At 39.7% G+C, this 22,412-nt stretch overlaps 1 protein-coding gene across 1 annotated transcript in view; it reads right to left on the bottom strand.

Annotated features, from left to right (window-relative positions):
* Positions 1–22,412, bottom strand: part of TMX1 (thioredoxin related transmembrane protein 1) — a 112,456-nt gene that overhangs the window by 21,932 nt on the left and 68,112 nt on the right. The window lies entirely within an intron of this gene.

The raw sequence follows: 22,412 nt of genomic DNA, 5'->3' as shown, positions 1-22,412 counted from the left end.
TGGAATTTCCAAAGAACATATCCCATGAGCCTCATTTCACCATGGTTAATCAGACTAGTTCCACAGAACTAGTTCCACAGCAGAATCTGCTGTGCCAAGTCCTGCCTTACTTGCTAGCTTCAGTGTCTGCTTTGGCCTCCTGCCCTGCCTGTGAAGCCCTGGCCCGCTCCACTGTAGATTCCACAGCACATGACCTTGACTCAACTCCATGTCTGGCTCCAGCCATCTTGGGCTGATTTGGTGTCTCTCTCCCTCACCAACCAGGCAGGGCCTAGCAGCCCCGGAACTGCTCTCTGTTGCCTCCTCTCCCCACCTAGGCATCCAACTCAAATGCAGATTCTAAACTGACTCTCCCCTGATGTATCTGACTTCTCACCACTTTGCCCAAGAGCATGAAAGTGGCATCCAGCTTTGGGAATCTCCTGGCCCTGCTGGGTCCATGAAACAGTGTTATCTCTGCTACTCAACAGCCTTCAACGGTTTCAGTACTTCCCTTTTCTCATCCGTATTCCTCTACCTGCTTCTAAGGCCCTTGGTGACCCAGCCCATCCTACACACCTTCCAGAACACCCCCCAACACTCAACTCAACTCACTCAGGTCTTCTTACTGTGCGATCAGCTCCCAAACCCCTTTCTGCTTCTGGCCACCAGACATTATGTTCCTTTTGCCAGGCACTTCCTGTCCTTTCTTAGACCCCAAATCTACCAATTCTTCACAATCCAGCTTACATCCCATCTCCTCTACGAAGCTTCCCCTGAGTATACCAGGCCTCAGTTTTCACCTAACATTTAACTTTTACATCAGGAAATCTAGTACTTAATTATATGTTACTTCACAGGATTCATAAATGTTTTGTCAGTGTTGACCTTCACTTCTCAACTAGAGTGAAAATTTTTTGAGGACAAGAAACTGCCACAGGACCTGGATGTCTCTCACTGGTGACATAACAAATCAATAAACACATGGTTGAGCATCTAGTCTATGACAGAAGTGCTCTGTAAAGCAAGTTCACTAATTCATTTTTCTAACTCAGATGCATCAAATTCTTATCCATTTATGTCCGACCTGGACCATAACAGACACTTCCCTCCCTGAATTAAAAAAAAGGTTAGATTATGCCAGAGCCCAAGAAAGTATTTGCCTATTGGACTTCAGCAGTGGTTTGCACACTTTTAAGTACAAAGAGTCATCTAGAGTATTTTCTAGAAAAGCAAATTCCCCAGCTGCATTGACACAGTTTCTGAATCAGGGAGTCTGGGGTGAGACCTAAAATGTGCATTTGAATAAGTGGCCTAGGTAATTGTGAAGTAGACAGTTTCCCCTACTCTGAGGAAAACTGGACTCTGGGAACCTCATTCTCCAGAGACACTGCAGCATGTGGGTGAAGGCAGACGAGGGCCCACCAACCCTCCCAAGTCTATGCAGGTGGCCTCTGGCTGAGAATTTCCTCAGCCTCCTCCCTGGTTTCAGTCCAACTCTGGTCACCAAATCTCGGAGCCCTTCAGCCAAAAGACCATTTGGCCTTGAAGGATCATTTTTATCTTCGGCAATCTCCCTCCTGAAGGCGTCCATTGGCCCTGCCCTCATTGAAGGAAACAAATCATCACACCAGTGCTCTCACTCAACCAGCAGCCATCCTGGGTTCACAGGCGGTTTTAGCTCCTGCTATGAATCAGAATGGATTTATGAATAATTTGTATGAGGCTTGTCATCTCTTGTTGCAGCCTTTCTTCAGCACATAGTTTTCCTCGTTTGGCCTTTCCAGTACTTATACCTCCGTTTATTTTAAAGGCTTCAAGTCTGGAATATCACATATGCAGCATTACACAGAATCTGGCTTCTCATAGCGGACATCTCAGTAAGCTCTCAAATTTAGAGCCCCACATGTCAAAAGCAAGGAAACAGAGAAACTTTCTGAGCAGGCAGGGCAAAGCCAGGTAATAGGCATCTCAGCTCCCCTAGATCCTGCTGGCACCCTGGCTGAGTAACCCTTCTGTGTGTCTTAGCATGTTGTTTACAGAGTCCTGAGGCCAAGTGGTTTTCCACAACAACGTTGTGGGATTATTAGCACTCATTCTGTTGGCAAATGAGAACTTTGTAGGGTACACAACTGTTCTCTCTTCCTCCAAAGCTTGATTCCACTCTGGGGTTCGCATAAGCATGTGCAATATGTTTTGGAAAAACTGGTTCTTGCTTTCCTGCAGGTGTACAGGGTTTCTGAGCTGTGAGGCAGGTCGTAGAGTGGGAAGAGTGTCTGGGAAGACTGAGAGTAAGGATGCCCCATCTGATGGAGGAAGGGAAACAAATGTGTGCCTACCCATTTTTGCACTTGGCCCTTTTCATCTGCCTTCACACTGGACTCGCGCAGGCCCTAAGCAAGGCCATTGCATGCAGCTGATTGGCTTATGTTGAATTCTCTTTCAACTCACCTCAAGCATGAGGAGAGTCACCTTTCATTAAACTTCACCAAGCCTCTTTTAAATTACAGTTCTCCCTTTGAAACGATAGCTGCAGGCATTGAAGTCCAAAGGTGCAGTAACTTTGATCACCATTCAACAGAGGGTCAGACAAGGTTGCCCACTCTCACCACTATTATTCAACATAGTTTTGGAAGTTTTAGCCACAGCAATCAGAGAAGAAAAAGAAATTAAAGGAATCCAAATCAGAAAAGAAGAAGTAAAGATGTCACTGTTTGCAGATGACATGATACTATACATAGAGAATCCTAAAGATGCTACCAGAAAACTACTAGAGCTAATCAATGAATTTGGTAAAGTAGCATGATACAAAATTAATGCACAGAAATCTCTTGCATTCCTATACACTAATGATGAAAAATCTGAAAGTGAAATTAAGAAAACACTCCCATTTACCATTGTAACAAAAAGAATAAAATATCTAGGAATAAACCTACTTAAGGAGACAAAAGACCTGTATGCAGAAAATTATAAGACACTGATGAAAGAAATTAAAGATGATACAAATAGATGGAGAGATATACCATGTTCTTGGATTGGAAGAATCAACATTGTGAAAATGACTATACTACCCTAAGCAATCTACAGATTCAATGCAATCCCTATCAAACTACCACTGGCATTTTTCACAGAACTACAACAAAAAATTTCACCATTTGTATGGAAACACAAAAGACCCCGAATAGCCAAAGCAATCTTAAGAACAAAAAGTGGAGCTGGAGGAATCAGGCTCCCTGACTTCAGACAATACTACAAAGCTACAGTAATCAAGACAGTATGGTACTGGCACAGAAACAAAAATATAGATCAATGGAACAGGATAGAAAGCCCAGAGATAAACCCATGCACCTATGGTCACCTTATCTTTGATAAAGGAGGCAAGCATATACAGTGGAGAAAAGACAGCCTCTTCAATAAGTGGTGCTGGGAAAACTGGACAGCTACATGTAAAAGTATGAAATTAGAACACTCCCTAACACCATACACAAAAATAAACTCAAAATGGATTAAAGACCTAAATGTAAGGCCAGACACTATCAAACTCTTAGAGGAAAACATAGGCAGAACACTCTATGACATAAATCACAGCAAGATCCTTTTTGACCCAGCTCCTAGAGAAATGGAAATAAAAACACAAATAAACAAATGGGACCTAATGAAACTTAAAAGCTTTTGCACAGCAAAGGAAACCATAAACAAGACCAAAAGACAACCCTCAGAATGGGAGAAAATATTTGCAAATGAAGCAACTGACAAAGGATTAATCTCCAAAATTTACAAGCAGCTCATGCAGCTCAATAACAAAAAAACAAACAACCCAATCCAAAAATGGGCAGAAGACCTAAATAGACATTTCTCCAAAGAAGATATACAGATTGCCAACAAACACATGAAAGAATGCTCAACATCATTAATCATTAGAGAAATGCAAATCAAAACTACAATGAGATATCATCTCACACTGGTCAGAATGGCCATCATCAAAAAATCTAGAAACAATAAATGCTGGAGAGGGTGTGGAGAAAAGGGAACACTCTTGCACTGTTGGTGGGAATGTAAATTGATACAGCCACTATGGAGAACAGTATGGAGGTGCCTTAAAAAACTAAAAATAGAACTACCATACGACCCAGCAATCTCACTACTGGGCATATACCCTGAGAAAACCATAATTCAAAAAGAGTCATGTACCAAAATGTTCATTGCAACTCTATTTACAATAGCCTGGACATGGAAGCAACCTAAGTGTCCATCATTGGATGAATGGATAAAGAAGATGTGGCACATATATACAATGGAATATTACCCAGCCATAAAAAGAAACGAAATTGAGTTCTTTGTAGTGAGGTGGATGGACTTAGAGTCTGTCATATAGAGTGAAGTAAGTCAGAAAGAGAAAAACAAATACAGTATGCTAACACATATATATGGAATCTAAGGAAAAAAAAAAAAAAAGAAAGGTCATGAAGAACCTAGTGGCAAGAAGGTAATAAAGACACAGACCTACTAGAGAATGGACTTGAGGATATGGGGAGGGGGAAGGGTAAGCTGGGATGAAGTGAGAGAGTGGCATGGACTAATATATACTACCAAATGTAAAATAGATAACTAGTGGGAAGCAGTTGCATAGCACAGGGAGATCAGCTCGGTGCTTTGTGACCACCTAGAGGGGTGGGATAGGGAGGGTGGGAGGGAGGGAGATGCAAGAGGGAAGAGATACGGGAACATATGTATATGTATAACTGATTCACTTTGCTATAAAGCAGAAACTAACACAACATTGTAAAGCAATTATACTCCAATAAAGATGTTAAAAAAAAGATAAAGAAAAAAAAAAGATTAATAGTTCCCCATGGAAAAAGGAAAAAAAAAAATAGAGGGTCAGAGACTGAGTCAGTCAACTGGGGTGAAGAGCACCCACAGGCTAGGGTGAAGGGCAGCCTGGTGGGTATCAGTGGCCTGGGTACCATCCAAGGGGACCTGCCTTCTGGGGTGCAGACATCATGAGTGGAGGGGCAGCAGGACCAGTGGTGAAGAGCACAGGGGCCACAATGAGACTGCTTAGGGGCAAATCCTGTCTCCATCACCTCTAACCATCTCACTTTGGGCAGTTTACCTGACTGCCCTGTGCTTTAGTTTCCTGGTCTGTGAGGTTGGGATAACGACAGGAACAACTTCAGGGGACTGCTGTGAGAATTAAATGAGCTCACCTATGTAAAAATATTCAATAGACATATAATAAGTGTGGAATCAATATCAGTTATTGATTCTATTTAAGGAATATGGATGCAGGAGTTAGAAGACAACTCGTTATGAGTATCTTCTGAGGATGTTAAAAGGGACAATGCTTCAGAGGCCGCCTGACATGGTGACACAGGTGGCAGTGTGATCGGGCACAGTTGTCACCACAACTGCTCACCCCAGTAATGCTCAGATGGTCTAAGGGAGACATCCGATGGAGACATCTCTTGATCTCCACCTCGGGCAAAGAGAAGAGGAAGCCTTTCTCCACCCTTGCTTTTGTTTTCGTTTCATGAAAGAATTTAAGACCTTCATTGAATTTCATGGGTGTACAGTAGAGTTCTTACCTGGCAGAACTAATCTGCTGGGGAACAATAATTATTTCATGTTAAGTATGTACTCTCCTCAGTCTATTTTATATTTATTATCTTAGCTTTTTCTCACAACAACCCAATGAAGTAAGTCCTGTTATCATTGCATTTTACAGAGGAAAACTGAGGTCCAGAATGGTCACTTGCCCAAAGGCAGCAGTTTAACGAGGACTTCCTGACCCAAGTGCCCACCCTACAAAGCCATGCCTCACTTAACCAACCCACTCTCTGTGTGACTCACTTAAGTATTTTATTTATTTTTATTGACATGTTCTAAGAAGGACAAGTGGATAATGAAAAATGTTAGTGAACATCCATTTTACCAAAACTGTACCGAGCACTTAACCATGAACCAAGTTACAAACCACTCTACTGGGACTAGAGGTGAAGAAGGGAGGGTCAGACATGCAGCCCCTGCCCCCGTGATGTTCAGTCTCCTTGATGGGAGGGCAAGTGAGGGAGAAACCTCGGGAAATAAAAGTAGGGGAATATAAGGGAGGGAGGGGATATCTGGGTAAGGACAGAGGGCTGTTGGGATAATTTGGTGCCACAAGGAAAGTTAGTGTGTCTTTTTCTCTTTCATAGTAAACAGAGGAAACAAGCTCAGAGATCTTAAACAGTAAATCTTGCATTGCTCAGCAAGTCAGAGAGAGAGACAAGAGTCTACTCTCTGACTCTGCAGCCCACACTCTCCCCACTGCACCATGCATCTTGTGGAGCCTGAGAAAGTGATTGAAGGCCATGTCCTCAAGAGTCTGAATGTTGCTCTAAGAAGCTTGGGCTTTATTCGCTAATAGACGGAAGTACCCACAATGCACCCTCAGCTCTAAATTTAAGAGCATCATCCAGGGATTTCCTTGCAGGAGTCAAATCCCACTGGTTTCCCTCTGTGCCTACATCTATGCCCCCACCCCAGGGGCGTCCAGTGAGCCAATCAACCATTTCTTTCATTCTTTTATGCAAACACAGCAGCTGGATTTGCTGCACCTGTAGCCCCTGCTGTGTCACACATGATAAAAGGATCAAAGCCTGGAAAATGACTTCAGACTATAATTTAAGATAATTACAATTTTTAACCTAAATTACATTTTAACATTTCATAACAGAGCTGTCAAGATTCTATCTATCAAAACTCTATCAAGCAAACAAAAGAGGATAATTATATTTTCAGACGCATGCTGTCATCACTGGTTTCTCATAGAAAGACTGCTGTCTTCCTTCACATTCTCATTTTCAAATACCCTTCCTCCTTCCCACCCACCTTTGGAGTCTGAGACTATATGCTCTTAAACAAGTGGAAAATATGCCAAAGGCATCTGTAACTCAGGGTATGAAAGCATTTCTCAGAAGCAGCAACTCTAATGAGAAGTGCATCAAAAGGAAATATCTCTGAGTTGGTAGCGGCATCCTGTCTCACTAAATAGACTCTGATTGGGGATGGGAGAAAGGCAGGATATTAAACTCCTCAAATCAAAGAGAACAATGAAATGCCAAAACGCTTCCTACTAGAAGCTGAATTTGCTTTCATGCTGTCCCACTGGATTAGGAAGTTTGTTCTAAGGTCTTCTGTGAGATATCAAGGGAAGAATACTACCTATATCGGGTATTGTTGGATGCCAACTCATTATCCATTTTACCCCTCCTTGGACCATTAGGAAACAGCCATGTTGTTTGGGTAACAATGACCCTTCCCCCAGCCCCAGGAGTGTGTCCCCAGTAGCCTCAGGCACTCAGTGTAACCTTATCCTCTTTACAACTAGGATTGATGCAGGAATGGGCAAGGAACACAAGCTTCAGACAATCAGTACATGGCATCCCCCAGCCCCAGGGATCAGGCGGGACAGGAGCACATGACCTTAGTTGGTCCAATCAGAGTGAAGTTCACAAGTTTTGTTGGATGGTGGAGAGGAGAGAAACGCTCCCCTTTTGGACCTCTGGTGAACAGCATTGCACCTGGAACTGCTGCAGGCATTTTGCTACCAGTAAGGGAAGCCAGAGGACCAAACCAACACACGAAGGAGGGCAAAACCAAGAGCGTGACAGAGAAATGGAGCAGGAATCCTAATCAAACCGTGCATGAAAACTGACACAAGGCCAGTTTGAGGTGGGTTTTCTTTTGTTTGCAGCCAAGAGCATCCTAACTGATCCACCAGCTCTAATAGTTCAGTGACTTGTGGGACTACAGCCTTTTGAAAATCTGATGTAGGCCATGATCTCTGTTCCCAGAAAAAAAAACACATACACAAAGTTTACACAGAATTTAGGGAGGACAGCATCACTGACTCCAGATTGAGAGCTCCCAGCATACAGGTTAGGAACTTAGGTTTGGGGTAGGACAGATTTGGGTTGAAATCCCGCCTCGGGCATTTGCAACTGAATGACTTTGGGGTTCCCTTCCGTGACTCTTCTGAATTTCATTTCAGTCCTCTATAAAATGAGAATAATAATAATAATACCTACTTCATAGGGATGTAAAAATTAAATAAAACTATGGCTATCTAGAGATTAGCATGCCACATAGTCACGACCCAAACACTATGGCATCAAGTAATTAAGAATAGCCCTTAAGGGGCTCCAGAGAGAAAGCCCTTTAGATAAATGTCCGTGTCAAATGTTAGGACATGCAAAAAGTGAAGCCATGACTGCTCTGAAGATGTGAAGCAGTTGATCAGGGATTGGTCCTAAACTGAGGAAAAAACTGACATTTGGGGCAGGATTGGGGTCAATACACAGCTTCCTCACCTGAAAAGTACCTAGATGGTGCTCAGGGTTATTGTGGGTCAAATGAGAGAAAAAGGATTTGATCCCCCAGGGGCAGAATGGGGAAGGTTTTGTTAATTGTGAAGTTTTTAAAAAGCACAATAAAACGGGAATAAAAAAAGATCTACCGATGCAGATCTGCTAACAGACTTTTAGAATCTAAGAGAACACAAAGTTGCAATTTCCCACCCCAGCTCAGCAGAATTGACTCACCTGGCTGTCCTTCACAGGCCAAAACCCCAAAATTTCTTTTAAAAAGGAGAGATCTTGGACTACACAGGCAGTGGCCACCCTGTCTAATGCCCCGCCCTGCTGTTCCACCCTTGCCCTCCCACCTCCAGCACCTTTGAGCCTACTCCGCCTAGAGGCTTTCCCGGACATGCACATTCTAACACAGTCATACGGCTCTTCGAATATATTCCCTTGACTTATGACTTGGAAATGTCAGCAGGAATGGAAAATCCAGGGTAGAGCCAGGAGGAATCCTGTCCAGGGACATTTTAGAGCTGACACAGCCCATTTGCTTGGCCTTTCACTGTGGTCCTCTATTTCTACCTTCCATTATCTTATTTTTTTCTGCCTCAAAACTTTCCTTCTTTTTCCACTCCATTTTTCTAAGTAGGCCAGTCACAAATAAGCACTTTTTTGAGAATGAATGCAATCCCATCTTTGCATTTCCTGCATTTATCTCATTTATGTTGACACCAAAGCAAGTCCCAATAAAGTGGCATGAACCAACCCCTCCCTACTGTGAGGTGGGCAGAAAGCCTGGGCTGGGAGGAATTATGTCCCATCCCAGGCTATCATCCCCATTAAATCAATTCCTTCCTATGAATCTTCTCCCTCAACACACCCTCAGAGCTCCAGGGGGTAAAGTAGGGGTCACACATTAACAGAAAAATGTTAAAAGCTGTTCTGACTTCCCACATCACAGCCAGCAATGACTCAGTGACAAAGTTCTACTCCCTCCTAGAAACAACTGAGACCAAGAGGCAAGAAGAAATGCTGACAGAAACCCACAGAGCCTGCTGCAGTTTGGTAAAGCACCAAGTCAGCCAACATGTCTTATGGAAAAGGAGAGCAGACGTGACCCCAGTTGGCACTGACAATAGCCAAGCCACAGCGCTGCTGATGACAGTCACCACTCTGGAGGAATGCTCCAAAGGCAGCTGGCTCACTGAGGAAAAAGTAAGTCACGGCTGAGGGGAGGGATGGTTGGGCTGCTCTCAGGGAGTGGCTGTAATATCTGCTCCGTGTCCTAAACCAAGACCTCAGCCCAAAAGCAGAGATACCACACTACTATGGAACAGGTAGAAGAAAAGGTAAGGGTTTCCCAGATCTGATGACTGACAATCCAGCCATAGCTTGGGAGAGAGCAATTCTAAGGTTCTGGCAAAAATCCTGTTTAAATAATTTCTGATGGAGTCCAGGTTGGGTAGGTGACAAATGAAGCCAAAATGATACTGATGAATGAGGACACAAGAGAAGCATCTAGAGAATGGAGGCAAGGACTTGAAGAGACAAAGTTCAAAGGCTATGAAGATTTTAGACACAACCCTTGGAGATTTTTGTAAATTGATGAGCACCTAATATGTACCTTTTTTTTTTTTATGTAAGATAATAGTTCTGCAAGCCTAGTTGTTCCCACTTTTCTCAGAGGAAAAAATTTGAACTGAGTCTCCTACACTGCAGCTCAGAGCGACTAACTTTTCCTCCAGATAGCAAGTATCTAGGAAATGAAGGATCCACAAATAATTATTGGTGTGCTGAGCACTGAGACCTGCTCCATCGCCAAGGTCTCAAGCTGAAAAAGTCCTCTTCCTGACCTAAATCTCCTTTCCTTTTCATCCTACAGCTCTCTCTTTCCTGCTGAATCTGTCCTCACCTTCTCTGGGTCTCCATTCTCTTGATGCTAAACAAAGGAATACAATGCAAAATGTAATGATGAACAGAAATATCAGTATATATAGTATTAATTCTAATTAAGCTTGACTATAAGCAAAGCTTAATAATAATATGAATAACTAACAAGGAATTAAAAACAAGGTAGAAGAAAATAGTAGGTGCCAACAACATGGATATGGGAGTAGAGCTGAATCAAAAAGTGGAAGTTCTCCATTATGCTAAGTGAAATAAGCCAGCCACTTAAGGACAAACATTGCATGATTCCACTTACATGAGTACTTAGAGTAGTCAAAATCATAGAGGCAGAAAGTAGAATGGTTGTTGCCAGGGGCTGGGGGGAGGGGGAAGGGGGAATTATTGTTTAATGGATACAGATTTTCAGTTTTACGAGATGAAAGAGTTCTAGAGACGGATGATGGCACAACATTATGAATGTATTTAATATTACTTAACTGGAGACGTAAAAATAGTTAATATAGCAAATTAATGTTCTGTGTATTTTACCACAACAAAAAAATTGGGAAAAAAAGTAGAAGTTCTCACATTGTTTGGGAAATGTTCACCTTAAACTTAGTCAAGTATTGATGACAAAAAATTAAAGATTACCACCAACAGAAATAAAATGTATAACTTCCAGGGGACTTCCCTGGTGGTCCAGTGGTTAAAACTTTGCCTTCCAATGCAGGGGGTGCAGGTTTGACCCCTGGTTGGGGAGCTAGGATTCCACATGCCTCACAGCCAAAAAACCAAAACATAAAACAGAAGCAATATTGTAACAAATTCAATAAAGACTTTAAAAATGGTTCACATCTAAAAAATTCTTTGAAAAATAATAATAATAAATAAAAGTTTTAAAAAAATGTATAACTTCCAGATTAGAAAAGGAAGAGGGAAAATAAAGAAAAATCAAATGTAAGGACAAAAAGAATAGCAACAAGAATGGAAGGTAACACAAAAACAGAAAATTAGATAGAAGAAATAAGTCCAAATTATCAGTAATAAATGTAAAAACCATTAAAACTACTGCTTATAACATAGTATCAGATTGGAACTTTAAAAATTCCAACTGTATGATATTTATAATGGACAAATGAAAAAAAGACATGCCAGGCAAATAGGAACTGCCAGAAAACTATAGAGCCTTATTAATATCAGACAAATTAGAATTTAAGGCAAATAGAATTTACTCATATTAAACATACTAAGTGAAAAGGACAGTTTTTTCAGGAAGATAGAATGAGCCTGATGCTGTTGTGCTGAACAACATGGTCTCAATATACATAGCAAAAAGCTACAAAATTATAAGGAAAAAAAAAATGGACAAATCATAGAGGGAGATTTCAGTATGCCTTCTCAGAAAGTGATAAATTATATGGATCAAAATTTTGGTAAGACATAGAAGATTCAAATAATTATAACTATCAACGTTGACTAAAGGAAATGTAGAATCATGAATTCCCAAAATGCAGCAGAAAGACATAATTTTGTAACAATGGAACAATTACACATGACAAGAAAACATTTTTCCAAATAATGTGCGAGTTAACAAAGAACTCATAATAGAAATCATTAGCACAGCATGCCAACATTTGAGGATGTGGCTAAAGCAGCATTAAAAGGAAAAATTATAGCCTTGAATATATATCTATATACACTAAAACTAAGATGAGCTAAGCATTCAATTCAAGAAGTTAGAAAAAGGATAAAACTCAAAGATAGTAGATGAATGGTTATAATAAAAATAAAAGGAAGAAACAATACAAAAGAATAATAAAACCAAGTTTTTTCTGAAATGGCAAATCAAATAGATGATTTTCTGGTAAGACTGATCAAGAAAAAGCGACAGCACAAATTAAACAATGATAGGAGTAGAAATGAGATCATCATTTCAAGTGAAATAGAGACTGAAGAAATGACTTAAGTGAATGCTATGAACCCAAATTTTGAGAGCTAAATTTATAATTTTTAGACAAACTTGTCAACATTGACTCAAAAAGAAATTAAAAGTTTGCATATATCTATAATTTTTTAAATAGCAAAAATACATATTCATATAAACTTCCAGGGCATGACTATTTTTATTAATGAGTATTGTGAAAGCTTCAGCAAACATAAAATTCTAATATTATGCAAGTTATATTGGAAAATAAAATAAAAGAGAAATTTCTCGATCTCCCTGTAGGGGCTATTATAATCTTGATAGCAAAACTGCACAAGTAGAGTCTAAGAAATGATAGCAATAGGAAAAAGAATAGCAATTGAGATACACTGAATGTTCATAAAGCACTGGGAACTATTCTAAGAGCTTTACTCATGATTTCATTTAATATCTCAAAAAAAAAGACTATTTGGTAGGTGTTGTTGTTAACTCCATTTGGAGATAAGGTAACATAGACTGTTTAAGTAACTTGCCCAAGTTGAGAGTCAGGAAGTGATAAAACAAGGATTCAAAATAGAACAGTCTCACCTCAGAGCCTGCGTCCTTAACCATTATGCTATATTCCTTCCCAATTTTGCATCTGTAGCCAGTATGCAAATACTAAAGAATGAACAACAAATCAACGTAGATACTATCTATCTATCTATCTATATCTATCTATCTATCTATCATCTATCTATCTATCTATCTATCTATATATCAGCACTTCTAATCAAGCAATTTTTAAAGCATTTAATAAAACTGGAAACCCATCCATGATTTCAAGAATAAGGAAAAACACTTAGAAAACTAGGAAGAGAAGGGGAACTTCCTTAATTTGACAAAGGGCATCTATAAAAATCATACATATTATGGTCATTGATTTCCCATTAAGTTCAGTGAAAGAAACGGATTCCCCCATCACCATTTCTAGTCAACATTGACCTGGAGATCGTATCAAGTAAAATAAGTCAATGAAGAAAATTAAATGCATAAGACTTGGAAAGAAAAAACAAACTTCCGACTTTCAGACTATGTTATCAATATTATATATATAGAAAATCCAAGAAAATGTTAGAATTGAAAAAGTTGCTTCAGAAAGATTCCTACATAAGAGATTAATATAAGAAATATTTGTTGAACTCATTCTAGTCATGATAGTAACAAAAATATATACATTCAATAAAAATTTATTGAGTATCTGCTGTGTACCAGGCACTGAATTATGCACTGGAATAATAGGTACAAGACTTTCACGGAGAAAATTATTAACCTTTCCTGAAAGATATGAAAGAAGACCAAATAAATGGAGTAATATATCATGTGATAGGAGAACTTAATATCCTACACAGGATAACTCTTCTCGAATTAATTTATAAACTCAATAAAAGTGCAATCAAAACCCAAAATAATTTTAATTGGAATTTGACAATATGATTTTAAAATTAATGTGAAAAGGCAAAGAAACAAAAATATCGAAAACAATTTTAAAGAAGAAAAACAAGGTGTCGACATTTGTCCTATTAAATGACAAAATTTATTTTCAAGTTATACTAATTAAGAGAGTGAGTTCTTGGCACTAAGGTTCACCTTGAGAGGGGGTGGGGCAGCTCGCCTGGACCACTTTTATAGGCCCTGCATTGCCCAAGTTTACTGATAACAAATCTACTGTCAGCTTGGTTTTGAAAAATCATAAAATTGAATTCTCTGCTACCCTTCATGAAGAGCTCCTAGCCAAAATAGAAAAAGCATTCAGTTCTGTGTCTGGACAATGTAAATAGCTTCTTGGCAATAATCTGTAAACTGAGTATCAAATATAAGAGTCTTTCAGAATCCCATGCAGAAAGGCAGCCTTATCAGGAAACAAAAGTAGAGGTTGAGAATTGCCCTGGCTGGGGAGGGAAAGACTTCTGAGAAATGAAGGCCAATCATGGTGACCTTGAATGGCCTTTGTTAACAGGAGGTGGTATGCTTCAGAAAACCAAGATGAGCCATTTGCCACAAAGCAATTCAGGGCTAGAGGGCAGTGTCATTAAAAACTAAACTCTTTGGAAGGCAGAATCAGTCTTTTCATTTTTCTCTACCTCCACCCTCTTCTCTCCAATTTGGAAGAGATCCCTTTGGGATGATCCTTTCCCTGGGGCTGAGAAGTAACAGTCAGCAAGCCAGATTAGGACAAGAACTCAGTTTATTTCAGACATGAATATTAAATGAGATTTAGGACAGATGGAATACTTGTTAATTCTTTCTATTAGTAGAACCATTCATAACAGCAAAGAAAGGGCCATCCCCAAACACACAGGGATGTTTTTAGTCCTTTCTCTTGAAGACTAATATTCAGTCTCTCTCTCTCTCTCTCACATACACATGCACACACACACGCGCACACACACACACACACACACACACACACACACACGTCATCCAAGAAAACCAAACTGCCCTCAGCTATAAACCCACATTCCCACTGATCCCAGGAGGAGTTGTGGGCATGGCATCTGGAGCCAGAATGTGACCCATGTCCTATTAATTAATCAGTCCTACAACATAGGAATGGAATTTGAAGTTAACAGAAAGAGTCCTGTGCTCCAGCACTCTGCTCATCGACTCCCGTTTGTTCACATGAGAAGAGCAGCCAGAGCCCTAGACGGCCCCTTGTTTGTTAGCAAGGCCCCTACTTCTAGCCCCTACTCCCATCTTTTTGTGCTGCTACATTAAAAAACCTTGGCCAATAGCCCCTCTCCCCAGTGTCTTTACTATATGACTGTTCTTTTATCAGGCTTTTAAGGGACCCCAGCAACCTCCCCCAACCCATTTGGAAATGACAGTTCAGTGTGTGAACACAGATCAGCTCTCCTACAGGGCTCAGGACCAAATAATGCAGGAAGCTGACCTACAGAGCAGGCAGGCTCCTTTCTGCTTAACAGTTCTCACTTCAGAAAGGTGAAGGCTAGTACAGGTAATGCAAGAGCTAGAGAGAGCAAAGATAAGGGGAATGAATGAAAAATATTCACCGAGGTTGTAATGACACCATCCGTCCCATATCCTAACTTGAGTTGCTTCTCTCCCTGGCAGAGCTGATATCACTCCACCAAGTCCAACGTACCAGCTTTGGTTTGCTCAGGTATTGGGGTTTCAGAGAGAGACTGAGTAATACTGGCATTCGATGAGTCATTCATTTCTGCATTTATGCATTCAACATTTTACTGAGTGCTATAGACCAGGTACCCTGAACAATCTAGGAAGGAAAAGAAAGATCATTGCAATGCAGCATGATCAGTGGCTAGACTGGATTTGTGTTTGTGGTGCAGGGGTAGGGTGTGGAGAAAACTTCCCAGGAGAGTGACATTTAAGCTGGATCTTGAAGAACAAGTGTGTAGTATATAAATATATATAGTAATATATTTAATATATATAGTGCTCCCCTGGTTCCTTAGTGTTCTTCCCTTCATCAAAAGCACTCCAGAAGCTTTGCGGTATCCCCATTAAAGGTGAGTCCTCAATTTGCTTTTGAAGCATTTCATTTGACCAAAATGAAACAATAATTCTAATACAAGGTGCTCCATTTCTTGGAAATCATTAAAATATCCTGAACGTTTTTTAATCACATAAAACATTTTTAATCATGAAAGGAATACATGTTTTCCATAGGTACTCTGGAAAATTCAGAGAAGGATAAAGGAAAAACTTAAAAATTAGCAGGAATCCAGGTATTAGAGAAAACTCTATCACTATTTTGGTGTTTTGACTTATTTTCTAAGAATAGACTTTTGGTTCTGTGCAAAACTGGGACCACATATCGTACACATAATTTTGTAACTTTTTTTTTACTTATTCTATTCTAAACAGTTGCCACATCCTTGAATACTCTTTGAAAACAGTGCTTTTAATGGCTGAAAAATATTCCATCGTACGGATGGACCACAAATATTTCAACTATTGCTCCACGGGTGGTGGTTTATGTCACATCCATTCTTTCGCTCTCTTTGCTGCAATGATTATAAATTTGTCTGTACATCTATGATTATTACCCTACAGTAAATTTCCAAAAGTACAATACCTGGAAAAAAGGTCATGTGTATTTTTAGGATTCTTGCTACATATTGCTGACTTTTTCTCCAGAAATACAAACATAGTACTACTATGCAGTGTAGAAATCAATGAATGAACAAATTATTTTTAAGATTCTCCATAATACTCTTGCTAGAAATTGCCAGGCTTAAACCAGAGGAAACTCAACTCTGTGGGAGTAAAAAAACCATTGGATTGGGGAAACTAGTAAACTAATAAAATTCTAACCACTTTTGAGAAGAATATACACCAAGAATTATTTCTAAAGTTGAGTTACATATTTATGTGAAAATTATGTAGCCAAAGTAATGTTGCAGAAGAATAATTACTGTTATAGGAAATTGTGCACTATGTATCAAAAGCAGTCTCTAAAATCATACAGAGTATGATCCCATTTTTGTGGAATATGTATATGAGTGTATACATATATAATATAAAATATGTTGTGTGTAATATTAAAAAACCAAATGCCAACATTTTTTTCCAGTTTTACTGAGAAATAATTGATATACTGCACTGTGTAAGTTTAAAGCATGCAGCACGATGGTTTGGTTTACTTATATTGTGAAAGGATTACCACAGTAGGTTCAGCTAACACCCATCTTCTCATCTAGCTACAATAAAAAGAAAAGAAAGAAGAATAAAGGAAAAGACTTCTCCTTGTGATGAGAATCTTGGGATTTACTCTCTTAACAACTTTCCTGTGTATCATACAGCAGTGTTAGCTGTAGTCATCAAGCTGTACATTACATCCCTAGTATTTATTTTATAACTGGAAGTTTGTACTTTTTGACCACCTTCCTCCAATTCCCCCTCCCCAACCCTACCCCGTCACCCCTGGTAACCACAGTCTGACCTTTCTTTCTATGAGTTTGATTCTTACTGTTGTTTTAGATTCCACATGTAAGTGAGATCATACAGTGTTTGTGTTTGTCTGACCTAATTTACTGAGCATAATGCCTTCAAGTTCTATCCATGTTGTTGCAAATGGTAGGATTTCCTCATTTCTCATTGGTTAATAATATTCCATTGTAGATATATAGATATAGATATAGATGTATCACAACTTCTTTATTCATCCATTGATGGACACTTAGGTTGTTTCCATGTCTTGGCTATTGTAAATAATGATGGAATGAACATTGGGGTGCAGATATCGTTTCACATTAGTCTTTTTGTTACCTTTGGATATATTCTCAGAAGTGGAATTGCTGAATTATATGGTAGTTCTATTTTTAAGCTTTTGAGGATCTTCCATACTGTTTTCCATAGTGGCTGCAAACAATATCACCAGCAGTGCACAAGTCTTCCTTTTTCTTCACATCCTTGCCAGCATTTATCTCTCGTCTTTTTGATGATGACGATTCTAACAGATGTGAGATATATCTCAGTGTGGTATCAATTTGCATTTCCCTAATGACTAGTGATGTTGAGCATCTTTTCATGTACCTGTTGGCCTTTCATGTACCTTTTTTGGAAAAATGTCTATTCAGGTCCTTTGCCCATTTTTAATTGGATTATTTGGGTTTCTGCTATTGAGTTTTATGATTTCTTTATATGTTTTGGATATAAATCCCTTACCAGATATATGGTTTGCATATTTTTTTCCATTCTGTAGGTTGTCTTTTCACTTTGTCAGTGGTTTCTTTTGCTGTGCAGAAGCTTTTTAGTTTGAGGTAGTTGCCCCTGTTTATTTTTTATTTTCGTCACTTGTTCTTTAGGTATCATACCCTAAAAATCATTACCAAGACCCATGTCAGGGACTTTGTTCCTATGCTTTCCTCTAGGAGTTTCATGAAACCCCAAAATATTAACAGTTATTCTATGTGCTGGATTCTAGGTGATTTTTCCATTGTGGGGTGTGTGTTTGTGTGTGTGTATGTGTGTATGTTCTAAATCTTGCACATTGAGCATATATTACTTTTTTAATCAAGGGAAAAAAATGTTTTAAAATGTTGAGTTATCATGGAACTAAAAGAAATGTTTCCGGGCTTCCCTGGTGGCGCAGTGGTTGAGAGTCTGCCTGCCAGTGCAGGGAACACGGGTTCGAGCCCTGGTCTGGGAAGATCCCACATGCCACGGAGCAACTGGGCCCGTGAGCCACATTAATGAGCCTGCGCGTCTGGAGCCTGTGCTCCGCAACAAGAGAGGCCGCGATAGTGAGAGGCCCGCGCACGGTGATGAAGAGTGGCCCCCGCTTGCCACAACTAGAGATAAGCCCTCGCACAGAAACGAAGACCCAACACATCATAAATAAAAATAAATAAATACTTTTAAAAAAATCTGAATTATTTTAAAAAAAAGAAAGAAATGTTTCCTACAGTGAGACAGTAAACAAAATGATAAACAAGCAATTCTTCCTCTGAAGGTGTATTAGTCTGCTCAGTTGCCATAACAAAATACCATAGACCAGGTGGTTTCAACAACAGAAATTAATTTTCTCACAGTTCTGGAGGCTGAGGAGTGAGATCAGGGTGTCAACGTGGTTGAGTTCTGCTGAGGACTCTCCCCAGCTCGCACACAGTCACCTTCTCCCTGATGCTCACATGGCCTTTCCTTGGTGAGTGCTCATGGAGGACACCAGCCCTCTGGTGTCTCTTCTTATAAAAGCACTAATCCATCATAGAGGCCCAACCCTTATGGCTTCATCTAATCGTGATTACCTCCCAAAGGCCCCATCTCCAAACACCATCACATGAGGGTTAGGGCTTCAACGTATGAATTTCGGAGGGTCACAAACATTCAGTCAATAACAAAGGGAATCCTTCAGAGATTAATATTGAGACAGGTTCAAGTTCACATTTAAAAAAAATAATAAAATATATAGAAGAGTCATCTTGCTAGATGATATAATACAGAGGGGGGAAAAAAAAACCATAAACAGGATACAGCCCTGGCCTCAAAGGGATACATTTTTGAGAAGGAAGACAGAAAATTATTACTAATCAGTGCCATAGAATTCTCACAAAAATATATGCTGACACATATTTGAGTGGAGAGGGAGAACAGAGAGGAAGTGCTCTTAGTCTGGGAACAATCAGGAGATAATTCTACAAAGAAGTGAAACTTAAGCTGAGTTTTGAAAGGAAAAAAATGTAGAACGGGTCAAGCATGTGGAAGGCTGTGCCGGGCAGAGGGAACAGTTCGTACCAAGGCATGGAGGCTGGAAAACATGGCTCCCCACGCAGGAAGGGGTGAGGCGGGAGAAGAGGTCAGAGGAAGGACTCCAGTCTCTAACACGGTTCCTGAATTCTGGATGTCACCAGAGACTGAATGAACTGAACTGTATGCCATGCTAAGTTTGAACTTTATCTCAAGGACCATGCAAAGCACGGAATTTTAAGCAGAGTGGAACAAGACATGACTAATGATTTAGAAATAGCCCTCTGGTAATGGCTTACATATCAGTTTGGAGAATGGAAAACCAGTTTAGAGGTTCTCCTAATAGTTCAGAAGAAAAATGATGAGATCCTAAACTAAGCACAGTTATTTATCAGGAAAATAAATTAGGTATGTATTGTCCAACAGCCAATTTGGTTAGAGACAATTTCTATAACAAAGCTATAAGCTGTACATGGTTGGGGTACTTAACTGACAAAATAGGTACCTAAGGTGACATCCCTGGACTTCATTGGTTGTCCTGGTACAGCTATTAACAGCAGCACCCCTTTGTCTTCAAGAGTGTCCCAATTTGGGTGATAAATTATGGGGACCCTATAGTTACTCCCCTCTTCCAACTCCCTGAATTTTTAGTCTGAACGTCCTACTTTAGACACCATTCCTTGGAGTCCTCTTTTTTTCCCCAGATGAGTTCACCATCTTGCCACCTTCTAGGCCATACTTTGGGTCACCAGAGAAGAAAGCTGCCTGTTCTGTCTGAACCCTAAGATCAGCCTTCTTATAAGATTGTTTACCTTACCGTTATCTGAATCTCTCCATTTTTGGCCACAGAAGTTCCATGGAGGAGACACTTCTGTCCTGGATCCAAGCCTGTTCCCAAATCAGCTTCTTCTGCTCAAATTCCTCCTTCTCCCTTCAGCACTGGTTGAGTGCCTGGCCTTCAAAACCCCAGCCACTTCACCGCTAACACTGCCCTTCATCGTATCATCTTGAGCCCATGAACCCTCTAAACTAAAATGTCAACGGTCAACGTCATTCCCCGCTTTGCCTCACGTTGCCTGATCATCTATTTGGCCAGAGTCTCAAACTCCTAACACAGACACATCACCCTGTTCTCCACCAGGGTCAATATTTGTTGGACAACGTTAGTCTGTCACATGCCCTCTACTCCCCCATCAAGACTAACCAAAATGTAAAAGTTGTTGTTTATGTGGTAGGACTACATATGATTTTTATATCTCTTTTTATTTATCTACTTCTTTGTATATTCCAACTTTTCCACAATAGTATTTTATAATGAAATACATTTAAAATACGACAATTCTACCTTCACTCCCTTCACAAATTTGGACCACTCTTTCTTCTCCACTTCCAAGTCCCACTGAAGCTACTTATCTTGTAGCTATAACTTCCCATTTACAATCAGATTTGGCTAAAGTATTAGCCATTGTGCCAAGTTCTCTGCTAGAGTTTTCTCATAAATCGTAGAACAGCTAGCAATTCGAAAAGAATAACAAAAGAATCCTACGTCTGACAGTAAATATTTTTGACTCCATGTGAAAGTTTAAAAAAGAGTTTTAAAAAGTTTAAGAGATGGGTGGAGAAAGGGCCAAAATCAAAGAGATAAAAGTAGGTTACAATAGATGTTGATAGATATCCAGGGATTAAAGCATCATCACTGCTGTCTCCCAAAACATCGATTGTCAGAGACAGAAGAATTCAAAGACCAAATAGCGTGAATGAAGTGGAAGGCTTGAATTAGGGAGGAAAAGCAAATACACTAGAAACAAGATTACTTAAGCAACATGGCAATCAACCCGTAGGACTATTTCAAGGCTGTGTATTGAATCATCTTTCTGTAAATCAATCACAGTTGTAGTAATTTAATGTTTTAAGATAAATTTTTGGATATCTAACAATTCGAACCAGGGCTTTTTAGTTTAAGCTCTGAGGCTACTGCATGTAGACAGGAGGTGGCATAAAGAGGTAAATGGGTAAGACTCCTGCCTCCTACCCCCTTCAGCCAGTCTTTACTACTTTAGGAGATAAAATATGTTTGAAAGCCACTGGTCTAAATAAGTGTGTGTGTGCACACACACGTGCACACACGTGTGTTTCTACAGGGGATATGCACCACCTAACTTTTCATATGACTTCAACCTAACTAAATACATGCATCCTTTTAGCCTATTAATCAGCAACATATGTTTTTGTCCTTGTTCACAGGAAGCAGAAACATTTCACTGAGAGGTTTAAAAATGCCTCTTTTTATCCAATAATAATCTCATATTCATGCTTCTAATTCATATATGAACTCATGTGGAAATTTAATGAGCACACCACAAATCATGTGTTTTACATTCTCCCACTACATGATAAGTTCCTTGGAGACAAGGGTCCCCTCCCTCCCACTGCCTCGTATGTGTACTAGGAAGCTCAATAAGTATTTGCTGCTGAAAAAGAAAAGTGAAGGCAGGACAGATTTTAATATACATAACCAAAGAAATTCTTCTGTGAACCCAAAAGTAATTCATCTGAAGAGAAATATGTTCAGGGTTAAAGTTGTAATCCACAAACATATAGAGAGAATGCTAATTATCAGGAGAATGATTTTGCTATAAAGGCCTAACAGTGATAATGAATCAGTACACCATAACCCTGGTTTACAACACAGCCAACCTGGGATGTGGTAGGAACATAGCACATCAGAGTAGTTTGGCCTTATGTTAAAGAATGATACCAGCTTATTACCTTCCAAATGATTTTGGTGAAAAATTTCTTTTCTCAATGCTACTTTTTCTCTTTATGTTAAAATACACACACACACATTCATTCTCTGAACCAAAGAGATAGGGTTAAGCAAACCTTATTGTCTCTAGTAAAACCTTTGTATGTAATGATAAATACAAATGAGATGAGAGGCCTATCTTTGTGCAGCCTGCAGGCATTTTTTAAAAAAGGAAGCATCATGGTTGTGTTGACTACCTCAGATATTGGACCTAATATCTCATTTGAAATTTTAGTGTACAAGAGAAAATGCCACCTGC

This window comes from Balaenoptera acutorostrata, chromosome 3 (genome assembly GCF_949987535.1).
Source record: "Balaenoptera acutorostrata chromosome 3, mBalAcu1.1, whole genome shotgun sequence".
In the NCBI taxonomy this organism is placed as follows: domain Eukaryota; kingdom Metazoa; phylum Chordata; class Mammalia; order Artiodactyla; family Balaenopteridae; genus Balaenoptera; species Balaenoptera acutorostrata.
Note: the sequence above shows the minus strand (reverse complement) of the source record. Positions and strands in the feature narration are given on the sequence as shown.